Source organism: Oncorhynchus masou, chromosome 21 (assembly GCF_036934945.1).
Source record: "Oncorhynchus masou masou isolate Uvic2021 chromosome 21, UVic_Omas_1.1, whole genome shotgun sequence".
In the NCBI taxonomy this organism is placed as follows: domain Eukaryota; kingdom Metazoa; phylum Chordata; class Actinopteri; order Salmoniformes; family Salmonidae; genus Oncorhynchus; species Oncorhynchus masou.
In genome coordinates this window covers 457654-477500 of record NC_088232.1, presented here as the reverse complement: position 1 = coordinate 477500, position 19847 = coordinate 457654, and the positions used below count along the sequence as shown (strand labels likewise).

Sequence of the window (19847 nt, the reverse complement as noted above, 5' to 3'; positions counted from 1 at the left end):
GACAGTCTTGTTTGTACATGGAACATTTCTCTCTGAAGGCTGCTGCAGTAAGATGGATGGTCGGGGAGATTGTTCCATCTGTTGACCTTAGAAGTCATGAAGAATTATGAGGCTTTGCTTCGTATGTGTGTGTGTGTGTGTGTGTGTGTGTGTGTGTGTGTGTGTGTGTGTGTGTGTGTGTGTGTGTGTGTGTGTGTGTGTGTGTGTGTGTGTGTATGTGTGTGTGTGTGTGTTTAAACCTCTCTCCCTGGCAGATAAGTCTGTTGTTCTTTCTTCTTTGTCAGTAGTTCAACATGCATGTAGTAAAATACACACACACACGTGGTATACGCAGCACACACACTTTGAATCCACACACACAACTACTACACTTTGTAATTGTAAACTCATGAGTACACACATATATACATGCTGTACACTATATAGTGCATTCGGAAAGTATTCAGACCCCTTGACCTTCTCCACATTTGGTTACACTACAGCCTTTTTCCCCTAATCAATCTAAAGTTTTAGAAATGTTTGCAAATGTATTAACAGTAAAAAATGGAAATATCACATTTGCATAAGTAGTTTGTTGACGCTTTGGCAGCAATTACAGCCACAAGTCTATTTGAGTATGATGCTACAAGCTTGGTGGTGCTTCGGAGATGGTTGTTCTTCTGGAAGGTTCTCCCATCTGTGGAACCTCCCTGACCAAGGCCCTTCTCCCCCGATTGCTCAGTTTGGCTGGGCGGCAAGCTCTAGGAAGAGTCTTGGTGGTTCCAAACTTCTTCCATTTAAGAATGATGTAGGCCACTTTGTTCTTGGGGACCTTCAATGCTGCAGAAAGTTTTTGAACCCTTCCCCAGATCTACGTTGGTGTTCTACGGACAATTCCTTTGACCTCAAGGCTTTGTTTTGTCAACTGTGGGACCTTATATAGACAGGTGTGTGATTTTTCCAAATCATGGCCAATCAATTGAATTTACCACGTGGTTGTAGAAACATCTTGAGGAGCTCAATTTTGTTTCATAGCAAAGGGTCTGAATACTTATGTAAATTATGTATTTCAGTTTTAGATGATTCATAAATATGCACAAAAAAAATTGACCCCGTTTTCGCTTTTGTCATTATGGGGTATTGTGTGTAGATTGATGAGGAAAATAGATAACTTGAATACATTTTTGAACAATTTTTTGGGGGGAAAAAGTGAAGGGGTGTGAATACTTTACGAATGCACTGTACACACAAGTATGTGGACACCCCTTCAAATTAGCGGATTTGGCTATTTCAGCCAAGCCCATTGCTGACAGGTGTATAAACTCTCCATAGACAAACATTGGCAGTAGAATGGCTTTCCTGAAGAGCTCAGTGATAGGATGACACCTTCATAGGATCTCACCTTTCCAACAAGTAATTTCGTCAAATTTCTGCCCTGCTAGAGCTGCCCCGGTCAACTGTAAGTGCTGTTATTTTGAAGTTGTAACATTTAGGAAAAACAATTGCTCATCTGCGAAGTGGTAGGCCACACAAGCTCACAGAATGGGACCACCGAGTGCTGAAGCGCGTAGCGCGTAAAAATAGTCTGTCCTCGGTTGCAATACTCATTGCCGAGTTCCAAACTACCTCTGGAAGCAGCATCAGCACAAGAACTGTTCGTCGGGAGCTTCATGAAATGGCTTCCATGGCCAAGCAGCTGAACACAAGTCTAAAATCACCATGCATAATGCCAAGCGTCAGCTGGAGTGGTGTAAAGCTTGCCGCCATTGGACTCTGGAGCAGTGGAAACGCGTTCTCTGGAGTGATGAATCACGCTTCACCATCTGGCAGTCTGACGGACAAATCTGTATTTGGAGGATACCAGGAGAACGCTACCTGCCCCAATGCATAGTGCCAACTGTAAAGTTTGGTGGACGAGGAATAATGGTCTGGGGCTGTTTTACATGGTTTGGGCTAGGCCCCTTAGTTCCAGTGAAGGGAAATCTTAACGCTACAGCATACAATGACATTTTAGACCAAGGGTGGGAAACTCCAGATCTCAGGGGTCTGATTGGTGTCACACTTCTTCTCCATCCCTTGCAAACACAGCTGATTAATCAAACTCCATTCTAAACTGAAGATCATGATTAGGTGATTTTTGGAGTCAGGTGTGTTAGCTGTGGCAAAACTGTGACACCGTCAGGCCCTCAAGGACTGGAGTTGTCCACCTCAGTTCTAGACGATTCTGTGCTTCCAATTTTGTGGCAACAGTTTGTGGAAGGCCCTTTGCTGTTTCAGCATGACAATTCCCCTGTGCACAAAGCGAGGCCCTTACAGAAATGGTTTGTTGAGATTGATGTGGAAGAACTTGACTGGCCTGTACAGGGCCCTGACCTAAACCCCATCAAACACCTTTGGGATGAATTGGAATGCCGACTGCAAGCCAGGCCTAATCGCCCAACATCGGTGCCCGACCTCACTAAGGTTCTTGTGGCTGAGTGGAAGCAAGTCCTGACAGCAATGTTCTAAGATCTAGTGGAAAGCCTTCCCAGAAGAGTGGAGGCTGTTATAGCAGGAAAGGGGGGACCAACTCCATATTAATGCCCATGATTTTGAGATATTCGACGAGTAGGTGTCCACATACTTCTGGTCATGTAGCGTAGTTTGGCAGGTTTTCAAGCAAGTGTGTGTGTGTGTGTGTGTGTGTGTGTGTGTGTGTGTGTGTGTGTGTGTGTGTGTGTGTGTGTTTGACCCAGCAATATAGGCAAAAATGCTTAACCTCCATCGCTATTAGCTTTTTACTGTTTCCCAATTAGTGTCTTGAAAAACAGAACACTCGTCTTCGTGTGTGTGTGTGCGCGTGTGTGTGCGCGTGTGTGTGCGCGTGTGTGTGCGCGTGTGTGTGTGCGCGTGTGTGTGCGCGTGTGTGTGTGTGCGCGCGTGTGTGTGTGTGTGTGTGTGTGTGTGTGCGTGCGTGCGTGTGCGTGTGTAGCCTGTAGTAATGACACGTCTGGGATCAGAGAAACAATGGGGACTCACTTCGTCTGGTTTGCAGCCATGAGATAAACTGGAAACAAGTGAAATGGCTATTGAATAACTGATCTTTTTTTGTCCACTGCAGTTGTAGGTGAAATACTCACTGGATGGATGGACGGAGTGTATGCAATGCCTTCACACCCCACAGCTCTTTGATCATTATTTCACCTCTTCTTTTTTCACCACTTAAACTGCGGTTTCATTCCCTGCATGTACAGTAGTACTTTACTCCTTCTTCCACACATTGATTCATAACTATTGATGTTTTGATATACTGACCAAACACAAACTCGTTCCTGAACGCACCTATTAGCCGTCACACCGCGCTACTGCATAACAATGTCTACTCCTCCCAACAATTCATCTCTCTTTTCTAAATGTCCCCGCTGTAATGGCATTAAACGGTGCCAATATTGTCTTCTGTGTGTGATCGATTTAAGTGTAATTTGCAATGGCAGGTATACCCCAGACATTTCGTTTGCAATATGCACCAATATTGTTATTCTACTTAGCATGCTACGCTAACACCCTGGATGCATCCCCAGTGGTACCCTACTCCCTTTATAGTGCACTACTTTAGACCCGAGCCCTATGGGTCCTGTAGGGAATAGGGTGCCATTTGGGATGTATACTCTGTTAATTTAAAGCGGCTATCCTGCAGACAGAATTAGAAGTCCAATTCCCGTCTCCTACCGCTATCTGTGTAATGATTCATTAGAGTGTATTTCCCAAGGGTGCAATAACTCACCCCCACAGTGTGTGACGTGAAAGCAGCCCCGTAATATTACACCATCTGATTGGGTCTATAAATGTCATGGAGCAGTCAGCGCAACGCAGGGCATGGCTCAGAGTAGAATGGCTCGTCTATGCAGTATTTCCTCAACAGACGTACGGCAATACACTGTGCGTATAGCCTTAAAACAAACACCCATGCTCGTAAACAAGACAAAACAGAGCCTCTCACTGTAAATGTGACACCTTGATTGCGCACGCACACACCAGAACGCGTCCTCTACGCGACAATGCAGCTCGCCATTGTGTGTGTGTGTGTTTGGTTAAAGTGGCTTAAGAATGCTAACTGAAGGTCAGTAGAGCTTTAAACTGAACAAAGCGCCTGCACAGTCAGACAGCAAAGGTTAATTACATGACATATGAGGACAACACACTACACTTTTCTCCCCTCAGTCCTCCATCACTTCTCCTCTTTTTTTTACATCCTTTCTACTCTTCCCTCCATCTTTTCTCCTCGTCTCCCCAGTCCTTTATCATCTTTTCTCGTGCTTTCTCAATCCCTCCTTTCTCCTCTTCCCAGACTGGAGAGCCCCATTTTAAAGATGCTGTGGGTTGACTCAGGGCCTCCATCTTAGTTTCAAAAGGCACCCAGGGGCCCCCTCTGCGGGCCAGAGTCATCACCTTTCACTGATGAAACGTTAGATACAATAGTGATGTTGTCTATCATGACATGTAGAAAAACAATGGCCGACAGTATCTTGGTACAGGAGGATGAAACATAATGGTATAAAAACCTAATTTGATGTCCACTGAGGCACTAGCTAATTGAGCTTTTTGCTAACAATTTTTCATGTTTAATCAAAAAATCTAATTTTATTTGTCACAATCACTGAATACAACAGGTGTAGACTTTACAGTGAAATGCTTGCTTACAAGCCTTTCCCAACAATGCAGTTAATAATAAAATATATTTTTTAAATGTATCACAAGGAATAAAACACACAATGATATGTACATGAACACAGGGTAAAGTGATTTGGCATCAAGATAGATAATAATAAGAGTAAAATAAAGAACAGAGTAGCAGCAGCAAAAGATGAGTGTAAAGGTTTGTGTATGTAGGTGTGCGTGTGTGTATGGTGGGTGGGTGAGTGTGCGTAGGGTCAGCGCAGATAGTCTGGGTAACCATTAATTAACTAAGAGTCTTTGGCCATTTTTGGGGTCTTCCACTGACACCGCCTGGTATAGAGGTCCTGGATGGCAGGGAGCTCGGACCCAGTGATGGACTGGGCTGTCCACACCACCCTCTGTAGAGCTTTGAAGTCGGGGGACGTGCATTTGCCATACCATGCGATGTTGCAGCCAGTCAAGATGCTCTCGATGGTGCAGCTGTAGAACGTTTTGAGGATCTGAGGGCCCCATGACAAATCTTTTCAGTCTCCTGAGGGGGAAGAGACGCTGCCGTGCCCCCTTCATGACTGTGAGGGTGTGTGTGGACCAAGTTCTTAGTGATGTGGACACCAAGGAACTTGAAGCTCTCAATCTGCTCCACTGCAGCCCTGTCGACGCGGAGTTGGGCGTGCTCTCCCCCCTTTCTCCTGTAGTCCACGATCAGCTCCTTGGTCTTGCTGATGTCGAGGGAGAGGTTGTTGTTCTGGCACCACACTGGCAGGTCTCTGACCTCCTCCCTGTATGCTGGACCCAGTTGCAAAGGAAGGGATTCAGACCCAGGATCCCTGGCTTGGTGATGAGCTTGGATAGGACTCTGGTGTAGTCTATGAACAGCATTCTCAAGCGTTTATTTCCCTTCTTGAGAGAGGGCAGTGTGAAACGCAATTGAGATTGCGTCATCTGTGGATCTGTTGGGAGCAGTATGTGAATTGGAGGGGGTCCAGGGTGTCTGGGTAGATGGTGTTGATGTGTGTCATGACCAGCCTCTCAAAGAGCTTCATAACTACAGATGTGAGCGCTACAGGGTGTTAGTCATTTAGGCAGGTCACCTTGGAGCTCTTGTGTACCACTACTACTAGTGTGTTTTTCTACGTCTTCTGTTCTGTCCTCATCTCCTCTGTCTCTCGTGTGTCCTAATCATTTAGCCACACGCCAGCAGGAGAAATTACTCTGCCGACTACCCCCCCAAAATGGAGGAGAAACTCTTCTTTGTGTAGTTTTCTTTCCTTCTCTTTGTGTCTTCATCCCTTGCTCCCAGTAATAGTGGATACGAGAATTCTCCATTTCCCTCTCATTTTCTTCTCCCCTGAACGAGGGAGGGAACCTCAATGGAGGGAAGGATGTTTAATCTTCGTCTGGGTCTGAATCAGGTAGAGATGTTAGAGGACTGCTGAGGATATTTTATATTTATGTTTCAGAATTGAAAGTATCCACAAAGCACCTCAAAGTGGGAGTGCTGATATAGCCTTTTATTTCATAATGAATACGATTGTATGGACAGATCCTAGATCAGCACTCCTACTATGAGAGGCTTTGTGGATACAGGCCTTTTAGGTCTCATTGCCTCGCTTAACTCCCAAGTCAAATCCCAATTCCTTCCTTTGCATTTTTCGGTATCTCTTGACTGTTGGAAATTGCTTTGGAAACAGAGAGGACTTGGATGAACCTTTACCTAAAAACCTCCTTTAACACCAAAGAAACACTAGAATAATACAGTACTAATGAATTGGAAGTGTAGTGCTTTTCCAAGTGAAATCAATCCCTCTATTGCCTTACCTTGTAAGGACACCAACTCCCCTGCACGTCATTCACAACCAATGGAAAATTGGTGTTAAATGATCTCTAGGTAGACTAAACAAAGAATATTACACTACCAAACAACCCTGTATGAAGTCACATCCCATGTTTTGAATGAGTACGGTGTCTCAGGAGGTCCATACAGCAGCAGAGATGTTTCAGTTTTGAAGGGGAGAAATGCAGGGGGTAATACTAGGGGTTCCGGTGGTGTCGTCTTGTGAACTCTCCGAACTAATGTTTACAATTACAGAGTTAGAGAATCGGAGATCCGCGGAGAGATTGCATATTAAACGATGCAGAGATGGGAAGACTCAGGCTTTTGTGTGGAGAATGTGTTTACTCAGCAAACGGATTTTAATTGGGAAAATACTTCTTCCAGCTGCTCTCGGTGTGTGTGTGTGTGTGTGTGTGTACACAACCTGCAATATCCACAACAGCTTCATTAATAAGTAAAGACCCTAGTTCGGCGAGAGAGCTAATTGGGTCTGCATGTCTTAGTGAACCATCTTGAACATCAACCATACACTCCTGCAAATGGACCTGCCAGCCTCTCTGGAAGTGGCAGTTACCATGTATGGGTCCCAAATGACCCCCTAATCCCTATAAAGTGCTCTTCTTTTGACCAGAGCCACATGGGCCCTATATACTGTCGTGCCATTTGGGACACAGGCCTTCTCTCTAATTTCTCTCCTAATTGATCCTGATGAAGCCAGCATGCAGAGATGAGCAGGATGGGCTTTTTATATCAGCTCTGGGGAAGTATAGACAAAGTGTTAGGAAACTCAGACTGAGGTACAAAGGTATTGATGTGGACAGACAGGCTTCTAATGAAGCCACATACAGCAGATCAATAGGACAGTTACAGTATTGGCCTAATGGATGGAAAGCTGCTCGTGTGTGTGTGTGTGTGTGTGTGTGTGTGTGTGTGTGTGTGTGTGTGTGTGTGTGTGTGTGTGTGTGTGTGTGTGTGTGTGTGTGGCCCTGTTGCAACTGTACAGCAGTTGATAAAACATGTAAGAGGACTAATGGAGAATGTTATTAAATTGGTATATTTAATTAATTAGGCTATGTCTACTCTTGCTTAATAGTCAATTAATAGCTGAAGGATATGTGCGTGGGTAGGTGAGGGCTGTGTGTGTGTGTGTATGCGCGCGCACACGTACGTATACAGTACTTTGCCCCCTGATGGCTGAACCACTCAAACTCTGTGGGATTCTGAGTGTGTGAAGCTTTTCAGGTTTTGATGATTTCTGGGATTATTCCCCTTTTTAAAGGACCACTGTCACTCTGTGTGGATGTCAGGTCTGAGAGGAATATAAGGCTAAGTGATGCTCCAATGCTCCACTCTTCATGCACCATGTCCCCCTCTCTCTCTCTCTCGCTCTCTTTCCCCATCTCTCTCAATCACTCCCTCTCTCCCTCTCCTCTCCTTCCTTTCTCTCCCTCCCCTCTGCCCCCCGTGATTGGGGAGTGATTACAGAACGGGGCAGCTGCACTTTGTCACCATGGCCACCAAGTCCCCGGCCTGTCAGGCAGAGCTCGTCTGGCCCGTATGGGGACACCCCACTGACAGGGTCCAGCATGGGGAAAGAGAAGGGGAGAGAATGGAATTGATTGAAGGGAAAGGCACCAGTATATGAGTCGAAGGAGGGAGAATGGAAAAGGAAGGAAGGAGGGAGATTGGGTATAGAAGAGGGTAAGTGTAGTGAGATAACAGGGTCTTTCTCAGTGTTTCTTCATTAGTCCTTCATGGAAGAGTATTTCAGTGTGTTCCACTTCTCCTCTCTTCAGTCAGTACAGGACAGCTTGAGGTGGTTAAGTTAGAGATAAACCCTTTCCTCAGTGTTTAATTCAAAAGTAATTATTCCACCGTAGTTATCTCTCTTATTGCTTTCTGTGTTGGACACAATTAATTAAGTACTTAACTGCCTTACCTAATAGTTAATGCCACAAGGAATGACAATAAGTAGAGTTTGTATCAAGCCCAGTTTGAATGGCCTTGTACTGTAATTACTTTACCGGCTTCTCCGATAATGTGACATCCTTTTGACTTTCGAATAACTTTGTGTCGCACCTAAAAACGTCCCCATACATTATTTGCCCTTCAATAACCTGGTGTCCCACCCAAGAAATTCCTGACACATTTTTCCATCCAATCTTTATTTATACAAGCTAGTCTTATTGAGATTTTTTTTTAAATCTATTTTGTAAGAGACACCTAGCTATTCATTTTTCCTTTGAATGACCCGGGGCTGTGCCCAAAAAAGTCCCCCGACACTCAAACTGCCCAGCAGAGTGACTCTATGGCTTCCTAGCTAGCTGTGCCAGTTGTCACAGCCAATCATTGGCTCCGGCCGGACTCTCATTTGCTGCCACTGAGGTGGTTTCAGAAGTATTAGGGTTCCCAGTAGAAGTAGACTCACTGCTCCTGTGTGTGTTTGACTGAGGAGAATAGAGAAGGGGGAGTGAGAGGCGAGTCTCTGACAGAATAGTGTTGCTTTTCTACTGACTGAAAACAGACTTTTCTCTCAAGGTGGAATGAATTGTTTAATTTCTCTCTCTCTTTCTAACTCTGTTATCGCTCTCTCTCTCTCTTTCTAACTCTGTTATCACTCTCTCACTCTCTTTCTCCTTCAACTGAATATTGTTTTTTTTCAGGTTTAGATCAGAGGTATCGAAACACTGACTGTACAAAACATTAGGAACACCATAATGTTCATGTTCATTTGCACCATCGCTTTCTCTATACAAGGCACTGAGAAAGCGGTCCACAGGAATGCTGGCCCATGTTGACTCCAACGCTTCCCACAGTCAAGCTGGCTGGATGTCTTTTGGGTTGTGAACCATTATTGATATACAAAGGAAACTGTTGAGCAGCGTCCCAGTTCTTGACACACAAACCGGTGCGCCTGGCACCTACTACCATACCACCCCGTTCAAAGGCACTTACATCTTTTGCCTTGGCCATTCACCCTCTGAACGGCACACACACACAATCCATGTCTCAAGGCTTAAAAATCCTTCTTTAACCGGTCTCCTCCCCTTCATCTACACTGATTTGAAGTGGATTTAACAAGTGACATCAACAAGGGATCATAGCTTTCACCTGGTCAGTCTGTGTCATGGAAAGAGCAGGTGTTCCTAATGTTTTGTACACTCACTGTATGTTTGATAATTAGGTTGTGTGGGCCTGACACTGGAGCTGGCAGGTTCCGTCATTGAAGGAGTCATCTCCATGACAACTGCTTCAGTAACTTCATTACTGTTTTTGTCTCTGAGCCAGATAAAGGTTGAGGTAATTGACCCATAATGGACTGACAGGCCAACAAAAGACGACTTCGACTTTGACTTTCCTCGTTCCCACTGTACACACACACCCATGGCCAAACACACACACACACACACACACACCTGGTCATGCTTCATCTCCATATGCTAATATAATGTCAACAGTTCCAAATTAGATTGTACAAATCAGACTGTCAACTACTATTGGAAAAATCTCAACTCAATACCAAGCAGCTTATTGCCACAAACCTACATTTATGTTCTAATTTAAGACATCAAGGATATAAGCGCGTCTTTATCAGCAGAATAAATAACAACAACAAAATAACACTGTAAAATGACTTACATGCCCAATAGCAGGTTAGCGTTTTTCGTCATGAATCTTGTTCTGGGAGTGGTCACTAGCTAATACAAAGTCGTACAATCTGATATGAAATCTAACCTTAACCATACTGCTAGCCATCATGCCTAACCCTAACCTTAAATCAAGACCAAAAAGGCTCATTTTAGTTTTCAGGAGTTTTTGACTTTGCAGCTGGCCTATCTAAGGGAATATCGCTCAGTGCTTCTTCCAGGACAAGACTCATGACAATAACAGGAAATCTGAGGTCCTCAGTATTCAGGTAATATAGAACAGAGAACATTACATATTTCAAAACGGCTTTTTACATTTTATTGCCTAGCACACATATCTTTTAAGCCATGAACTCCTATTAGCGGTCTTGTCAGTTCAGTGGAACCATCTTTGATGAAGTACCACGGTGCAATCTTTCATCTCCATGATGAAGAACCAAGTTGTGCTTGCTGGCTAATAACGTTAATTGATGTATAAAGCCACCGACTGCAAAGGTGATGGGATTACTGTATGATACCAAGCATCCGTAAACACATAGGCAATAAACACGACACAATCACTAATTGGGCTTTTAATCTCTTTGATGGATGATTATCATTGATAATTATACTGGGTTAGGTAGATGATGGCTGCTCTCATTGAGATGCAGTACTAGAGGCACTAGATGCCCCGTGTGTATTTCAGTAACGCAGCCCAGTTGCCTTATAGCTGGTGTGTTAGTGGGAAACTGGAGGGCTGTTGAGCCACTATGGGGTCCCATTCAAATGTGTAGTTATCTCTTGTTACGAATGGTAATGAATTGGTTTGACGGGTAGCCGGCCCAGCTGAGAAACATCCAAAGCTAATTCCAGGCACTCCCTCCACAGTCCCCACTGCAGCTTGACAGCCCTGACCCATTCACTCTCTCTGGGGTACTGTTCTCCATTTCCTGGTTTGATGCAGTGCAGGTGTGACTGATAGAGATAGTTAGAGAGAGGCAGGGAGAGAAACCAGTTGCACCCATCTCCTCCTCTATCCACACCTTTTGATTCCCCAGGGGAAGATAGAGGTGGGAGTGACATTAGGATTACCTGTCAGTGCTCCCTTATCAAAGGTGTGTCACCAACCAGGGTACAACCGCTTAAATGTGAATATGCTCCACTCCAACAGCACTGCGACTGTGTTCTACCATGTCATAGCCCTCCCCACCGTGTCGTGGCTGGGTGCCTTCTATTTTTTAATTTATCCAAGCAGTCAGTTAAGAACAAATTCTTATTTACAATGACAGCCTAGGAACAGTGGGTTAACTGCTTCGTTCAGGGGCAGAACGAAAGATTTTTACCTTGTCGGCTCGGCGATTCGATCTAGCAACCTTTCGGTGACTGGCCCAACGCTCTAACCACTAGGCTACCTGCCACCCCTTCTCACAGCCTCCATATCTCTCCTCACAGATGAGCAGATCTCTGGTCACCACTCTCTGAGGCAAAACTCAGTGGACACACAAGCAGCCAAATGCCACTTTCCCGAGAAGCCAATTTTTCATCGTCCGTTATCTTTAGAAAATCTACCATTTAAGATTTGAATTGGGATCAACAACTGGTTAGGCATGACAGAATAGTGTCAGTTCAGCTGAAACCTTTTTCTGGCAACCATATCACCTTGAATTCTATTAAAACTTGAATGTCCTTTTTTGTCTCATTGATAATTTAGAGGTAGCTGAGGAGAGTGGCAACCTTGTCACACAGCATAGTTAGAATTTGACACTTGAAAATAAGCTATTGGTGATGTTGTATTCATATTATCGTGGCTAATTCTTGCCAAAGCTCCATTTCATTGCACCTGTCTTAAAGGATCAACTCCTGTGGAGGCACCATCTGCATACGGGCATCAGCTTTTATTTGGACAATTCTTGTCTGGATGCTTCCCTTATTTACTTCCACAATGTGCAGTTTTTTAATATATTTTTTTTTATCATATTCTGTCTTCCTTGGATTTGTGTACAGGGTAAAACTATGCATGTACAGTGCCTTGCGAAAGTATTCGGCCCCCTTGAACTTTGAACTTTTGCCACATTTCAGGCTTCAAACATAAAGATATAAAACTGTATTTTTTTTGTGAAGAATAAACAACAAGTGGGACACAATCATGAAGTGGAACGACATTTATTGTATATTTCAAACTTTTTTAACAAATCAAAAACTGAAAAATTGGGCGTGTAAAATTATTCAGCCCCCTTAAGTTAATACTTTGTAGCGTCACCTTTCGCTGCGATTACAGCTGTAAGTTGCTTGGGGTATGTCTCTATCAGTTTTGCACATCGAGAGACTGACATTTTTTCCCATTCCTCCTTGCAAAACAGCTCGAGCTCAGTGAGGTTGGATGGAGAGCATTTGTGAACAGCAGTTTTCAGTTCTTTCCACAGATTCTCGATTGGATTCAGGTCTGGACTTTGACTTGGCCATTCTAACACCGGGATATGTTTATTTTTGAACCATTCCATTGTAGATTTTGCTTTATGTTTTGGATCATTGTCTTGTTGGAAGACAAATCTCCGTCCCAGTCTCAGGTCTTTTGCAGACTCCATCAGGTTTTCTTCCAGAATGGTCCTGTATTTGGCTCCATCCATCTTCCCATCAATTTTAACCATCTTCCGTGTCCCTGCTGATGAAAAGAAGGCCCAAACCATGATGCTGCCACCACCATGTTTGACAGTGGGGATGGTGTGTTCAGGGTTATGGGCTGTGTTGCTTTTACGCCAAACATAACGTTTTGCATTGTTGCCAAAAAGTTCAATTTTGGTTTCATCTGACCAGAGCACCTTCTTCCACATGTTTGGTGTGTCTCCCAGGTGGCTTGTGGCAAACTTTAAACAACACTTTTTATGGATATCTTTAAGAAATGGCTTTCTTCTTGCCACTCTTCCATAAAGGCCAGATTTGTGCAATATACGACTGATTGTTGTCCTATGGACAGAGTCTCCCACCTCAGCTGTAGATCTCTGCAGTTCATCCAGAGTGATCATGGGCCTCTTGGCTGCATCTCTGATCAGTCTTCTCCTTGTATGAGCTGAAAGTTTAGAGGGACGGCCAGGTCTTGGTAGATTTGCAGTGGTCTGATACTCCTTCCATTTCAATATTATCACTTGCACAGTGCTCCTTGGGATGTCTAAAGCTTGGGAAATCTTTTTGTATCCAAATCCGGCTTTAAACTTCTTCACACCAGTATCTTGGACCTGCCTGGTGTGTTCCTTGTTCTTCATGATGCTCTCTGCGCTTTTAACGGACCTCTGAGACTATCACAGTACAGGTGTATTTATACGGAGACTTGATTACACACAGGTGGATTGCATTTATCATCATTAGTCATTTAGGTCAACATTGGATCATTCAGAGATCCTCACTGAACTTCTGGAGAGAGTTTGCTGCACTGAAAGTAAAGGGGCTGAATAATTTTGCACGCCCAATTTTTCAGTTTTTGATTTGTTAAAAAAGTTTGAAATATCCAATAAATGTCGTTCCACTTCATGATTGTGTCCCACTTGTTGTTGATTTTTCACAAAAAAATACAGTTTTATATCTTTATGTTTGAAGCCTAAAATGTGGCAAAAGTTTGCAAAGTTCAAGGGGGCCGAATACTTTCGCAAGGCACTGCATGTCCCCTTATTCATAAACATGTCTTCAGAAGCCCTCTGATCAAAGGCTTGTTTGTTTTTATTGATACAAAAAAAGAAGATGTCCATAAAAAAAACAATTATATTGTCATATTATTATGTAGTTTTTCTTCTGAGAAAAAGGCACCACTTCGGGGACACACAAAGCACTTGTGTGGCGCCCTCAACCGTGAAACACATTGTCTGTTTGTTTTCCAGTTACCTGAGCGTGTTTACATCGTCCGGATCACGCAAAGAGACGGTTCTAGGTCTGGATTCCTCCGTCTTTTTTTATTTTATCAAAGCACATCAAAAATTTAAGTCAAGGACCTTCAGGCTCTGGGCTTTTGAGACCCTAAATATGAAACAACGTACAAGTAATATCTTGGTTATGTTGCAGAAAATCTTCAACAGTACTATCCAGGCAAAGAAAGACAGGGTTTGGGCCAATTCCATTTCAATACAGTCAATGTGGGATGTATATTGGCATTGCAGCACACCTTCCTGAAATGACTGAATTGAAATGGAATTGAACACAGTCCAGATACTGTATCATATTAAGTCTTAGATATACAAATAGGTAACATGGTAAGGACTTGCACTTTTCAAAATACAAAACAATGAGAGATCACCTCCTACCCCCGATGTGGGGAATAGGTTGCCATTTGGGACTTAACCAATTTGGGACGTAAACGACTGTCTCAGCGTGATGTTGCCACAGCGAGGCATCTGTGCTGCAATCAAGCTGCCTAATCAAGAGCTTATAACGTGGTCGCTATCTCTCGCTCTCTCGTCCTCTCTCGTCCTCTCTCGCCCTCGCTATCTCTCTCGCACGCTCTCTCTCGTTCTCTCTCTCGCTCTCTCTCTTGCCCTCTCTCCCTCTCTCACTCTCGTTCTACCTCTCTCACTCTCCCTCGATCTCCCTCTCTCTCTCCACACTCTGACTCAATCCCCACAGCTCACCGGAGAGTTAAAAAAAAATCCTCCATCCCTCTGTTATGTTTTCTATTAATCTCCTCCTTTTCTCCTCCACTTTGTTAAAACTAAAACAGAGGCTGTCTATGGTTGCTATAGGGTTGGATCCTAAATGGCACCCTATTCCCTACATGTAGTGCACTTCTGTTGACCAGAGCTGGTAGTGCACCATGTAGGGAATTTAGGATGCCATTTGGGACTCATTCTGAATGTAGAGCTCACAGGGGGCTTTGTAGACGGCCAACCACCGTTTCCTTCCACTAATTATCCACACCTCTCTTGTAGCTTCTCTACAAGCTCTGTAAAAAGACTCTCGCTTTTTCAAATGCAGTAAATGGTAATGACTTTCTTTAAAACATATATTTTCTTCTTCTTTAATGATAGTGGATTTATTTATTTTTTACTTGACTTTAATGATAGTGGATTCCGTTAACCCTTTACTCTCGTGGGAATTGGCCAATATGGATAGGGCTACATTTAAATGTTTCTTATAGAAGGAATATGAAATGCATAAGCATGGTAGCAATCAAAAGGGACAGTTTGAAGATCATGGGAAAATTATTAGACCAAAGTTGAGGACACAACAATTCTTCCCGACACAAGACTGAATCCAAACATTACAGTGTTGATTTGATGTGCATTTTACATTTACTGGACATTTACTGGACATTTACTGGACATTTACTGTACATTTACTGTACATTTACTGTACATTTCGTCACATGTGTTGATAACGAAATAGAAACATACTCTGGATACATTCAGTAACATGATAAGAATATTCCTGGACAATGTGGGGTCGGTGCAACATAAGACAAAAAATGACAAGGCTTTGAGAGAAAGGACTAACTGGTGTCTCCAAGCACCCACACCCCTCTCCAAAGTGTACACACTTCCTAAATCATTTCAATGCACTTTTATGACTCAAAGAAGAGTCTTCACCTATAAGGTGGTTTTTTTCTTCAGCTCTCCTAGCGGCTGTTGAGGAACTAGAGCAAGCAGACTTGTAGTTGTGTTGAACACAGCCCTGTATCCTCGGCATCACACAATTAATGTTGTTTACACATTCCAAAAATGGAACCTCAATCTGGGTGAAGTGGGCATCATTTGAAAGTGTGTTCTATTGCCAACATATAAAATACGATCCTACAGTGTTAGGCCTTCACAGGGCAATTCAGAGAAACAGATTGCAATTTTGCTGCTCAGAGAAAGAAGTCATGTGTGTTGCAAATTCTCTTCACACCAGACAAAGGGGCTCATTCTGTTCAGAACAACCCAGGGTGTGACGCCATGTCATCTTGTCACTGTACATCAAGCTTAGTGATCATAAACGTTGACACTGTATGAGACATGACTTTTATGACATTGAAGTGTGAAGTACACATTTGGACTAACTGGTGTTTGGCTTGTATGACGTCAAGGCGGTATATTTATTATAATCCTAATCACCTCGTCTTTCAAAATACACAGAGTCCTCTTTATTTACAGCATTTCCCTCACTCAGACAACAAAAAGTTACCCAATCAGCGGGAGGGATGGAGGGCAACTTCTAGTTGCGCGCGGTGCTCCGGTCCAGAACGTCTGTCAGTCAAAACCCATCCAGCGCTGTGAAGCGCAGAGCCAGAGCTCTGACGTCATGTTTAGCATGCTGCTATACAGCCACCGTGTTCCAATTTAGGCGCTTATCCGTGTCCAAATCTGCCATTTTCAACTCGTATACAGGTAGGAGTGTAAAGGGTTATATGTAAAGCATCTGTTATTTCATCTAGTAGTGTGTTTTATTAAAACAATGTGACCTACAGCAGCAGTACTTGACCATTCCCAATGTCTCTGATGTATTTGATCAGGAATGTGAATGTACTGTATTTCTGCGTCAGGGGAGTATTACGTTGTACCCAGGGGCTGTGCTTCAGTGCTGTTTGAGTGTGATTCGTTTTTGTACGTACAGACATGCACACACGCACAGAGAAACCGTGATGTTGTTTTTCATTGTAATGCAAATGTGCCTAAGTGATGAGTGGGTCTCTCTGTCATAAACTGCAGGTAAACTTTCACCAGAGTAGGCAATGTTCTTGTTCACTTTGGTGTGAAGCTGGATTGTATTGCTTCAATTACTCCTTAAGCACCCTATTCCATATATAGTGCACTACTTTTTTACCAGAGCTCAATGATTGATTTATTTTGCCCCCCCCAAAGTTTTTCGTAAACAAATTTTAAAAAAGTTATTCAACAGGAATTCAACAAAAAATAATTTTAATTTACGAAATCTGTTCCCATGTCTTCCCAGGAATGGAACGAGACTTGAATAGTGTTTCAATGTAAAGCAGGTATGAAATTATTGTTATTTTCAAACAATCTCTTTTTGAGTTTAGTTGTGGTCAATTTGTAGTGTACAAATTATTATCATTATTTTTCATCCCATCTACCCCCTGCTGTATAGGGTATAGGGTTCCGTTTGGAACACACCCACTGTTACAATGACTACAAACTGCACGCATTGTTTTAAATTGTCCAAATGTCTTTTTCCTAGACATGCAACAACCGTACCCCACCGCGACTGTATGTTTTCAACCCAGCCGCCAGCGACAAGGTATGACTTGGTAAACAGTACGTGGTGCAACACCTATTCGATAGTCCATTTCTCCCTCAGCCCTCTGTGTGTGTGTGTGGGGGGGGCATAATGATGTAAGAGAGGTGCGGTTTATAGCTACACGGCTTTGTGTGCTCTAATAAAAGAAGAAGCAATTACCACATCCCAGAGATACATCTTTTTTTAATGGCTAATTCCCTGCTCCCCAAGTCGCCAAACAAGACCGACGACACAAAATCCAGTCACATGCAAAATGTCATCTGTAATCTAGGGTCTCCACGCGTTGGCGAGGCCGCGTCTCTAATTTGCTTTAATACGATTACATTGTTTCAAAAGCAATTCTCGGGCAAACTAATTGAGACCTTTTTAAGACGAAGGAAAAACAAGCTGTGGTGTTTTGGAACCTGGTTAGCTGCGAGACACACATACGCACAAATGCCAAAATGGCCCCTAGTGCTTTAGCTCCCGCTGCCGTTATTGTCCAGGAGAGAAAGAAAGAGGAGGATAATATCATCAGCTGGTTCAGAATGGATGCAGTTTGGCCCCTTCCTGCGCATGGGGGAAATGTCAGGCGAGATTGCTGCCAGCGTGCAGCCTGTCGTCGTGTGTGTGTGTGTGTGTGTGTGTGTATGAGGACGTTATTGACTCTAAGGAACAGCAGACAGACTATGCCGTGGTGGTGACTGACAACAGCCAATCAAAATGCATCTATATAGACTCCGCTGTTGGTGCATGATGGGTTATAATGCAAATGTGGTTTGCGGCTACCTGGTTGTTATTGGATGTCATGTTTAAATCAGCCCTGTGACCCTTCTCTATACCATCAGGAATATATAATGCACACTCATATGTGCAGTAGATATCACGCGTGCGTGCATGTGTGTGCATGCGTGCGTGTGCGCGTGTGTGTGTGTGTGTGTGTGTGTGTGTGTGTGTGTCAAGCGTATCTACAGGGAAGGGCATTATAGGAGCTTGGCTTTCATCCGCCAGTACTGTACCATTACCCGAGGGTGACTTCTCCCTCCTCCTCCCTCTCCTTGCCCCAAAAATCCCTCTAAGTAGCAGTAGTGTCGTTTGCGGTGGTGGTCGGGCAGTGAGCTAGCGAAGTGATTGATTGTCAGGTAGAAATCCCATTCTTTAAATAGCCACGGTTAGCCATCAATCATATGAGCTGTCTCCTGGGGAAGGCACCGCGCCACCAGCACTGGCTCTCTCTGGCACGCTTTTCTCTCTCTCTCTCTCTCAATCTCTCTCTCTCTCTCTCTCTCTCTCTCTCTCTCTCTCTCTCTCTCTCTCACGCTCTCTCTCGCGCTCTCTCTGTCTCTCTCTCAATCTCTGTCTCTCTCTCTCTCTCTCTCTCTCTCTCTCACGCTCTCTCTCTCGCGCTCTCTCTGTCTCTCTCTCAATCTCTGTCTCTCTCTCTCTCTCTCTCTCTGTCTCTCTCTCTCTCTCTCTCTCATATCTCTGTCTCTCTCTCTCTCTCATATCTCTGTCTGTCTTTCAGTCACTTTCTCTCTCTGGAGGTACAGGGTCCAAGGCTACCGCTCAATCCCTCACTGCCTTATCAGGCCACTCACACCCCACGTGTGTGTGCAGAGGCTCTGGGACACACAGCAACTGTGTGAAAGGTATGAGAGGCTTACACACATACACACTTACAGTATATGCAGACACACACTCCCTAAAGCTTGCACACACACACACACACACACACACACACACACACACACACACACACACACACACACACACACACACACACACACACACACACACACACACACACACACACACACACACACACACTTGATTCACATACTTGGGAAAGAGCAGTCTCCCTATCGGAAGAAAATATTGATGAACACAGCAAAGGGAACAATGATTTAGGGTAAAATTAATGTTAGGACGTTAAGATTTTCATGACCCACTATATTTCGCTATTGATTAAATAACATTTATTTGAGCTACAGCCTCACATGTAATAAATCGTGGAGTGAAATGATTCAGAGTAATGTGCCAGAGGCGATAGGGAATCAATAAGCCTACCTGCAGAATAAAACCTGAAGCATTGGATACGATGGCCACTTTTTTAATGTAAATGATAAATGGGCCAAACCATTGTCTTCATTAAATTCATTTCAGGTTATATTGCCCCCTTACAACATTTTCAGCTCAGTCTTTTTGAGTTATTGGATCATAGAATAGGATAGCTTGTTGAGGCCACAAAGGTGGCGTACATATTTCTATTCTAAATTCATTTGCACAGGGAGCAAAGCCCCGTCTGTGTAAGACGAATAAAAATGTCTGACTGGGAATCAATCCTCTTCAAAGGCAATAGAAGGAGCTTTGAGGAGCACCCTGCCTGTCTGTTATAGCCCATAAATAGGGCATGATCTGTGTGTGTGTGTGCGTGTGCCTTTGTCTATCAGTGTCTGTGTGAGCATACATTTGCACAATGCGACAGTTAAATGCCCGGTTCATAACCCCGACCTCCACCATTGCGTCACCTTTACATCTGCCCATCCAGACCACTCTCC

General features: G+C 43.8%; 1 protein-coding gene across 6 annotated transcripts in view; it reads left to right on the top strand.

The window, feature by feature from the left end:
• LOC135507555 (type II inositol 3,4-bisphosphate 4-phosphatase-like) overlaps positions 1–19847 on the top strand; it is a 369267-nt gene that overhangs the window by 41374 nt on the left and 308046 nt on the right. Inside the window, exons 1-2 of one of the 6 annotated variants that reach the window (XM_064927062.1) lie at positions 17022–17047; positions 17251–17310. The exons of the other annotated variants lie outside the window; for them this stretch is intronic. The gene's annotated coding sequence lies outside the window, so the exon portion shown is untranslated. Of the gene's footprint in view, positions 1–17021; positions 17048–17250; positions 17311–19847 lie in introns of those variants that run through there. 6 annotated transcript variants of the gene reach the window in all.